The sequence below is a fragment of the Ursus maritimus genome, unplaced genomic scaffold (genome assembly GCF_017311325.1).
Source record: "Ursus maritimus isolate PB19 unplaced genomic scaffold, ASM1731132v1 scaffold_16, whole genome shotgun sequence".
Taxonomy (NCBI): Eukaryota; Metazoa; Chordata; class Mammalia; order Carnivora; family Ursidae; genus Ursus; species Ursus maritimus.
In genome coordinates, this window is record NW_024424008.1 from 23,157,705 (window position 1) to 23,164,677 (window position 6,973).

General features: G+C 35.0%; 1 non-coding gene across 1 annotated transcript; it reads left to right on the forward strand.

The window, feature by feature from the left end:
* The first annotated feature begins 5,938 nt into the window (after window positions 1–5,938).
* Window positions 5,939–6,041, forward strand: LOC121102992. Its single transcript, XR_005835144.1, has one exon. It is a non-coding gene; the product is annotated as a U6 spliceosomal RNA (small nuclear RNA).
* The last annotated feature ends 932 nt before the right edge of the window (window positions 6,042–6,973 follow it).

Genomic DNA, 6,973 nt, shown 5'->3' on the forward strand with positions numbered 1-6,973 from the left:
AGACTTCTGAAGCTTAGGATGTCAGGTCGTAGCTGATCAGTTCAGTTGCCCAAATCTTTAACTCTTGTAATTGTCATATTTTAGGTCTTAAATCATCATGCAAGGGGCATTCTCTTTCTCTTGCACTCTGTATTTCTCTGACCTAAAACTAAAACTGAAACAATGTAACCCCCACAAAGTCAACTGACCTTCTTACCTATAACCTCATTCCATTATCTTGAACATTCACCAAGGCTTAATTAATGTCTCTGTCCTCTCTTCTGGCTGAAATCCCAAATCCCCCAGCTCAGGACAAAACCAGAGTATTCACAAATAATGCTCGCCATACCCAGCAAGCTTTCAGCCTGCCCTTCTTCAAGTCCCACTGGGTCTTTTTTTCTTTTTTCTTTTCTTTTCTTTCTTTTCTCTTCTTTTTTCTCTTCTTTCTCTTCTCTTCTCTTTTCCTCTCTTCTCTTCTCTTTCTTCTCTTCTTTCTTCTCTCTTTCTTTTTCTTTAATTTCCTTCATTGTGAATACTTGTTTGATCTGATGAATCTTTCTTCATAGGACAGTATAAAGAATATAAACATTTTTTTTCCTAGAAATAATCACTCTCAATAAACACTGAGTTATGTGGGGAAAGTCTCAACTTCTCTAGGCCTCAGTTTCCCTTCCTTGCTCAGACATTATTGGTATCTATCTTGCACCTAGACTGTCTTATCATGGTTTCAAGATGAGGGAGTGTGTCTAGATCAAGAGTTTTAAATCTCTACTGCCACTAAATGATACATTAATGTATCCTGTAGGAACTTGATGAATTCTCTAAATTTATGTATAAAATTTATATTTTATACAGGTACATATACATTAATGGAGGAAGATCCAAAAAACTTACCATTTTCTTTAAAATAACATGTATTGATATAGTCAGTGGACCCTAAGTGGCACATCAGGGTTACCTCAATGAAAAAATAAAAATTTTTGGATCCCATTCCAGACTTATTCAAATCTTTGGGTGCAAATGTGGAACAGAAATTTATAATTTTAATACACTGCCCAGAAGATTCTGCTGAATTGTCACTGGTCCCCTGGGCTAGTGAGTTATGAACCATTGATCACAAACTACTGATGTCAAAGCTAAAATGGTAAGATTCTGGACCTGTATTCAGAGGGTGGGGTAACTGACATTATATATGTCTTTATGAATCTCGGATGAGATGATTTTTGATTCCTGAACACCCAAGTGGAAAATAAAAAGTGGGGAAGGGCTATAATCCTTGTCTATACACCACCCCTTACTGCTCCATATCTTTATTCATGATCTTTGAATCAGGTGTGTTAAATGTAATTAATGTTCAGTAAATATTTATTCAATAAATGAATGAATGAGTGACATGTGAAGAGAAACGAAATCCAAATTATATTAATGCTGTGATTAAAATTAATAGTCTGTCCTTTAAAAGACCCTTCTAAGGACAGATTTCCTATGCAGATGAATTAGTGAATAAACAGCATAAACATTTGTGGCTTTCATCTGAGGTAATGAATGAATACTGGATATAAAATGTTGAGCAGCAGTGACGAAAATCTTTAGTCAATTCCTCCAGCAAATAACTGATTATTCAGCTTGGTCAAGTTGTCCAGTCTTGGCTTCGAAGACTGGTTGTTATTTATCTCCTTCCCATATCAGAGGGAAGCAATATGTTGGCATAGTGTCATCACAATATAATTTAATTATAATTAAATCACATGCTTCTCTGAAATTATTCAGAAGGAATACAATTTGCTGCCATCTTTATTCTCCCCCTGTGGAGTTAGTCTGCGTCATTGGTTAATGTAAATTATGTTATCATAGAGAAAGAAAGTATTTTATTGACAACTGTATAACCTTGGGCAAATTATTTAAACAACTTAAGACTCAGTTTCTTCACATGCAAAGTAAGGAATATTTTCTTTACCTTTCACTTGTTGATCAGAAGATCGTGTATATAAATCAACCAACCTCAGTGCCCTGAATAGGAATACTTATCATTATTATTGTAAATAAATTTATTATAAATGATGTATTATTTCTGTAAATGAATTAAATACACATTTTCATAAGATTATAGTTTACAGAGATAAGCATTTGTCACCTACTTTTGTCCTCACTGTAGATTTATGACACGGGCAGAAGATGTGCTGATCCACCTATTTTATGCTAATGAACCATGGATGAGAACAGTTAATTGATTTTCTCAAGTGATTTTTGCATTCAGACAATAAGCAACAGAACACAACCTTTAACCCAGACCTAGCCAGAATGTTTAGTGTCCCTTGTCTTACTATACTATAGGCTAGGGAACTGGGTATTTGGGAACAAAATTGAAAATAATATCATGCAATAGTTATTACAGAAATGATGTGGAACAGCAGATAGCCACGTGGAAATGAAGAGGGAGAGGCAGATGAATTGATTATTTTACCCTAAGGCGGCCGTGTGGCCATTCCATCTAGGTACAAAGAGGGCACAAGAATACAGAAGTATTTGTCATGCTGCCAGATAGATAGATTGTGTTCAGGTCCAACTTTATACCGTTTACTGTCTGTTCTTGAACAAATCTCACTTTCTCAGGTGTAGGGTCTTTTATCAAATACAGAATGGGGATAACATTAACTACTTGATTGGTTTATTGTGATGTTTAAATTAGGCAATATATGAAGAGTACATTAGGGGACCAGTGAGTGTTAGCTATCTTTCTCATTACTATTTTAGCGAGTCTTTCACTTCTTAGAAGAAACAAACTTGAGTTTGAGGTCACACTTTACCTTTTCACAGCTTTGTGATTTGGGATAATTATTTTTTTTTTAATTTGCTTTTTGAGAAAAAACATCAACAGTAAGAACAAAAGCAACCATAGTAATGTCTGCCCTAACTACATTTAAAAAATGATAAATAGAATACAAGTTAATGGACATAAAATTGCTTTTGAAAAGATAAATCATTGTACGTACTGAAGTAATTATAAAATATGTCTTAGCATAGAAATATTTTACACTTTTTTTTCAATTGTTCATGGCTCTGGGCTGCTAAGTCTGTGTATAAACAGACTTGTGTTAAATGGTAACCTCTTGCCTTTCACAGAGATCCATGCAACATGTAAATGAAAGTGCCCTTTGAAGAAACAATTTCCTTATCAAGCCTGAACACACCGGGCCACCAAAATGGGGGCACAAATCACCTGTGCTGGGAAAGCTTTGCTAATTATTTTCAGCAATACTTAGCAATTCCTTATGATTGCAAAAAATAATACATGTTCCGTGTAGAAAATTATATATATATATTTTATATATATATATATATATAATATATATATATAGTAAAAATCACCTGAGCCCCCAAAACCTAGAGAATATCTGTTTTCCTCTAAATCTCCCAAGTCATTATGAGAACACTCAGGCTTAGGAAGCTTACAAATTTTCCTTCGTTCTCAAGGGCAAAAACTTAATAGTAGAGCTGTTTCTCCATGGAGTACAGCATTTTGTAGTTTGTATATCATGTGCCCCAAATAATCCCAGATGTAAAACATTTGGGCCTTTCAACAGACTCTGCAGTCATTGGGAGAAGTCCTTTCACCTTCACGAACAGAAGAGTTCTATCAGACAATTTGACTGCCCTCACTCCACACCCTCAGCTGGGTCACTAGGTTTTATCCATCACGGTGGACCAAATATAGAAACAATGAAAATATTATGGCTAGATTCAGAATTTGGGAGTCATGTCTGGGGAATATCTATTTCCGCTTACTCAGCTGGCATATTTACCTGATATTCAGCTAACTATTTGTTTCTAGACTTAGCTCCAACTATGTAAATTTAGCCATATTCAGGAAAGGGCCTCAGCTTTAACAGCTACAAAATGGGCATATACTAAATGAGTCCCCTATCATTCTGGGGTGATTTGACCACAGAAGTGAAAAAACAGCAACTGCAATACTTTAACCAATGTCTGGATATAGGATAGATCCAGGTCTCACCATACACGCAAAAGCCCTCCCACAGTTTTGTTCTGCCAAACCAGGTAATGCACCTGATGATGTCCAGTTGTGCCAGAGAATTATTTCAAGACAGGCCAGCCACTGGCAAAAGTTTAATATCCTTTCTGTAAGTCCCTTTTAAAGAAAGGAAATTATTTCTAGATCCTTCTCGGAAGGATTTCTCTCAGGCCTTATTGACCAGGATTGAATCACATACTATTCCAAAAACAATTGCTGGCATGGCAAATAGTTGTTTAGGGTAATACACACCTGGCTTTAAAAGTTATGCAGTTTTGGTCTCTAAAATGCTTGTGACGTTTTCTAACAGATTGTACTTTTCTAGTAGAATGTAAGAGCCTTTCCCTCACATTCTTATCATACAGTTTTCTAACTCTTACTCATCTAAGGACTATAAAGGGTAGCTCATAGTCTTACACACACACTTTCTATCAGATTCGTAAAACTATAATTTTAAAAACACTGTGTTCACAGATCTGTGCGGGAAGAACAGTCTCCTATTCTGCTGGTGGTATTTAAGCTAGTGAGATCTATATGGGAGCCCTTCGACAAGACCTTTCAAAATTTCACTGTTGTGTATCTATTAGCACAAGGTTAAATAGTTATATCCATTCATATAGTAAGAGTATTTATATATTTAGGTCTTCTTTTAATTCTTTTATTAGAACTATATTTTTAAATCTCTTTAAAGTGATTGTCTATTCTTTATTATTTTAATTCCTAGATGGTTTAGAATATTTTTGGTAATGTTATAAGCGGTCTCATTTTCTTTGCATTTCATGGTTGGGTATTAGTACAGAGGGATATTCTTGATTGCATATATTGAATACAGAGCCAGAAATTTTGTTTACATTCTCTAATTAGTTCCAATAATTGTCTGCTGATTCTTTTTTTTTCTGCCCCTGATTCTTTTTGATACCTACGTACATTATGGTATCATATAATTATACTTTTGATTCTTCCTTTGCAATCTTTAAATTTCTTATTTCTTTTGCTTTTATTAATGCATTATGCACTGTTCATTGCACAGTGAACTACATTAGTGAAGATGGAAATGTATAATGTCTCTAACCTTAAAGAAAATGGCCTATACTTTCATATTTAAGTGTGATATTTTCTATTTTTGATGAGTAGGAAGCATTAGTAAGTAAAGGAAATTCCCTACTCAGTATTTCTAGAAATATTTTACATTTAGTCAGATAGAAATGTTTAATATTGTCAATTTTTTCTAGTTCTATTGAGATGCAACGAACTGCATCACTAAATTTTTCTGACATTGAACTATTCTTACTGAAATTGTGTGAGGGGGCATATACACATATACATAATATATTATATTGTCTATACATATAGAATGTCTATTTTGAGAGACCAAAATTATTTTATTTTTATTTTCATCAAAAGGGGAGATAAGCTATCATGGTAGCATGAGTCTAATCTTCTATTACTCAAATTTTAGATTCAACTTCAGAACCAGTAAACATACATATTTGAAAGAGTGTTTTATGATCTTTGGACATTAGTGTTCTCTTCTATGAACATCAAGATAGGGATGAGAGTCAGGAATAAAATCCTATTATGTCTTGACTTGAAAGCTCTTGAGGGTTTACATAAGATCTTTGTTTCCCAGTGAATTCCATCCCTCCATCCTTGCCTCTTTCCATAAACCTTATCTTGAGTTGGGCTTTCAGGTTTTCATGCCTCAGGTATTTGCATATACTGTACCTTCTATGTAGCACAACCTTCTTGTTTCAGTTAGACTTATTTGATTAACAACTGATACTGCCTCTTGCTAGATTAAGAAAATTAAAATTTATTGGAAAGGTGGCTCACAGCACAGACATAGAGGAACCAGAGCAGTGCTGCAAGTCTGAGCAGCAGGAAACCCTGGGCCATCTTATTCAGTTGTCACATAAAAATCTACTCCAGTGCTCACTTCCATATTACTAAAATTAAAACAATGCAGAGAAGATTAACAGGGCCCCTGGGCAAGGATGGCATGCAGATTTGTGAAGTGTTCCGTATTTCTCTATATTATATATTCAAAGTTGCTAGAGACTAGATCTTAAATGTTCTCACCACAAAAAGAGATGCTAATTATGTGATAGGATAGATGTATTAGGTAACACTACAGTGGTAATTATATTGCAATATATAAATAAATCAACACATTGTATGCAATAAACTTATCCAATGTTATATGTGAATTGTATTTTATTATTTCTTTTTTAGTTAAAAATATCTACTCCAAATGATTTCTTCATCACTTTGTTATTCTACTTAAGATTCAAAATCCCTAGAGAAAGATTGCAGTTGGTCTTGCTTATATTCTCTACCATCCACTGATGGGGTCAGGACACCTGGACTTATCGTCACACTGAGACTGATCACAAAGGTGGAGAGACCATTTTCTAAAGAAAAATGTTTCATATTAAAAGATGGGATGGGTTATGGGAATACCCCAAACAAGAAATGTTCACTGTATTTCACGTCATTTTTTGGTTAACTCCTATTTATTAATCAAGTTCTTGTTTTGGAGTCATAGTTTCATGCAGGAATGTACTAAGGGTCCTGTTTCCATTTTCCCATTGCATCTCATTTCTTCTCTGTGCCAACATGTGCACATCACAGTATTGTATTCCTGTTAGCTCCACAGAGGGCTAGATACATGATAGCAGAAACCCGACCCCAACTTCTAACCCTAACTATGTCTTCCCAGATTTTGGCACATACTACTTGACACATGTGGGTGCTTAGTTATTATTTTTGCGAAGGAAAGAAGGGAGGGAGAGAGGGAGGAAGTGAGGAAGGAAGGAAGGAAGGAAGGAAGGAAGGAAGGAAAGAAGGAAGGGAGGGAGGAAAGAAGGAAGGAAGGGGGAGGGAAGAAGGAAAAGGCTGGAAAAAGGAAAGTGATGGAAAAGGAATCTAGAGCAAAACAAATGACAATTCAGCATGATGTGC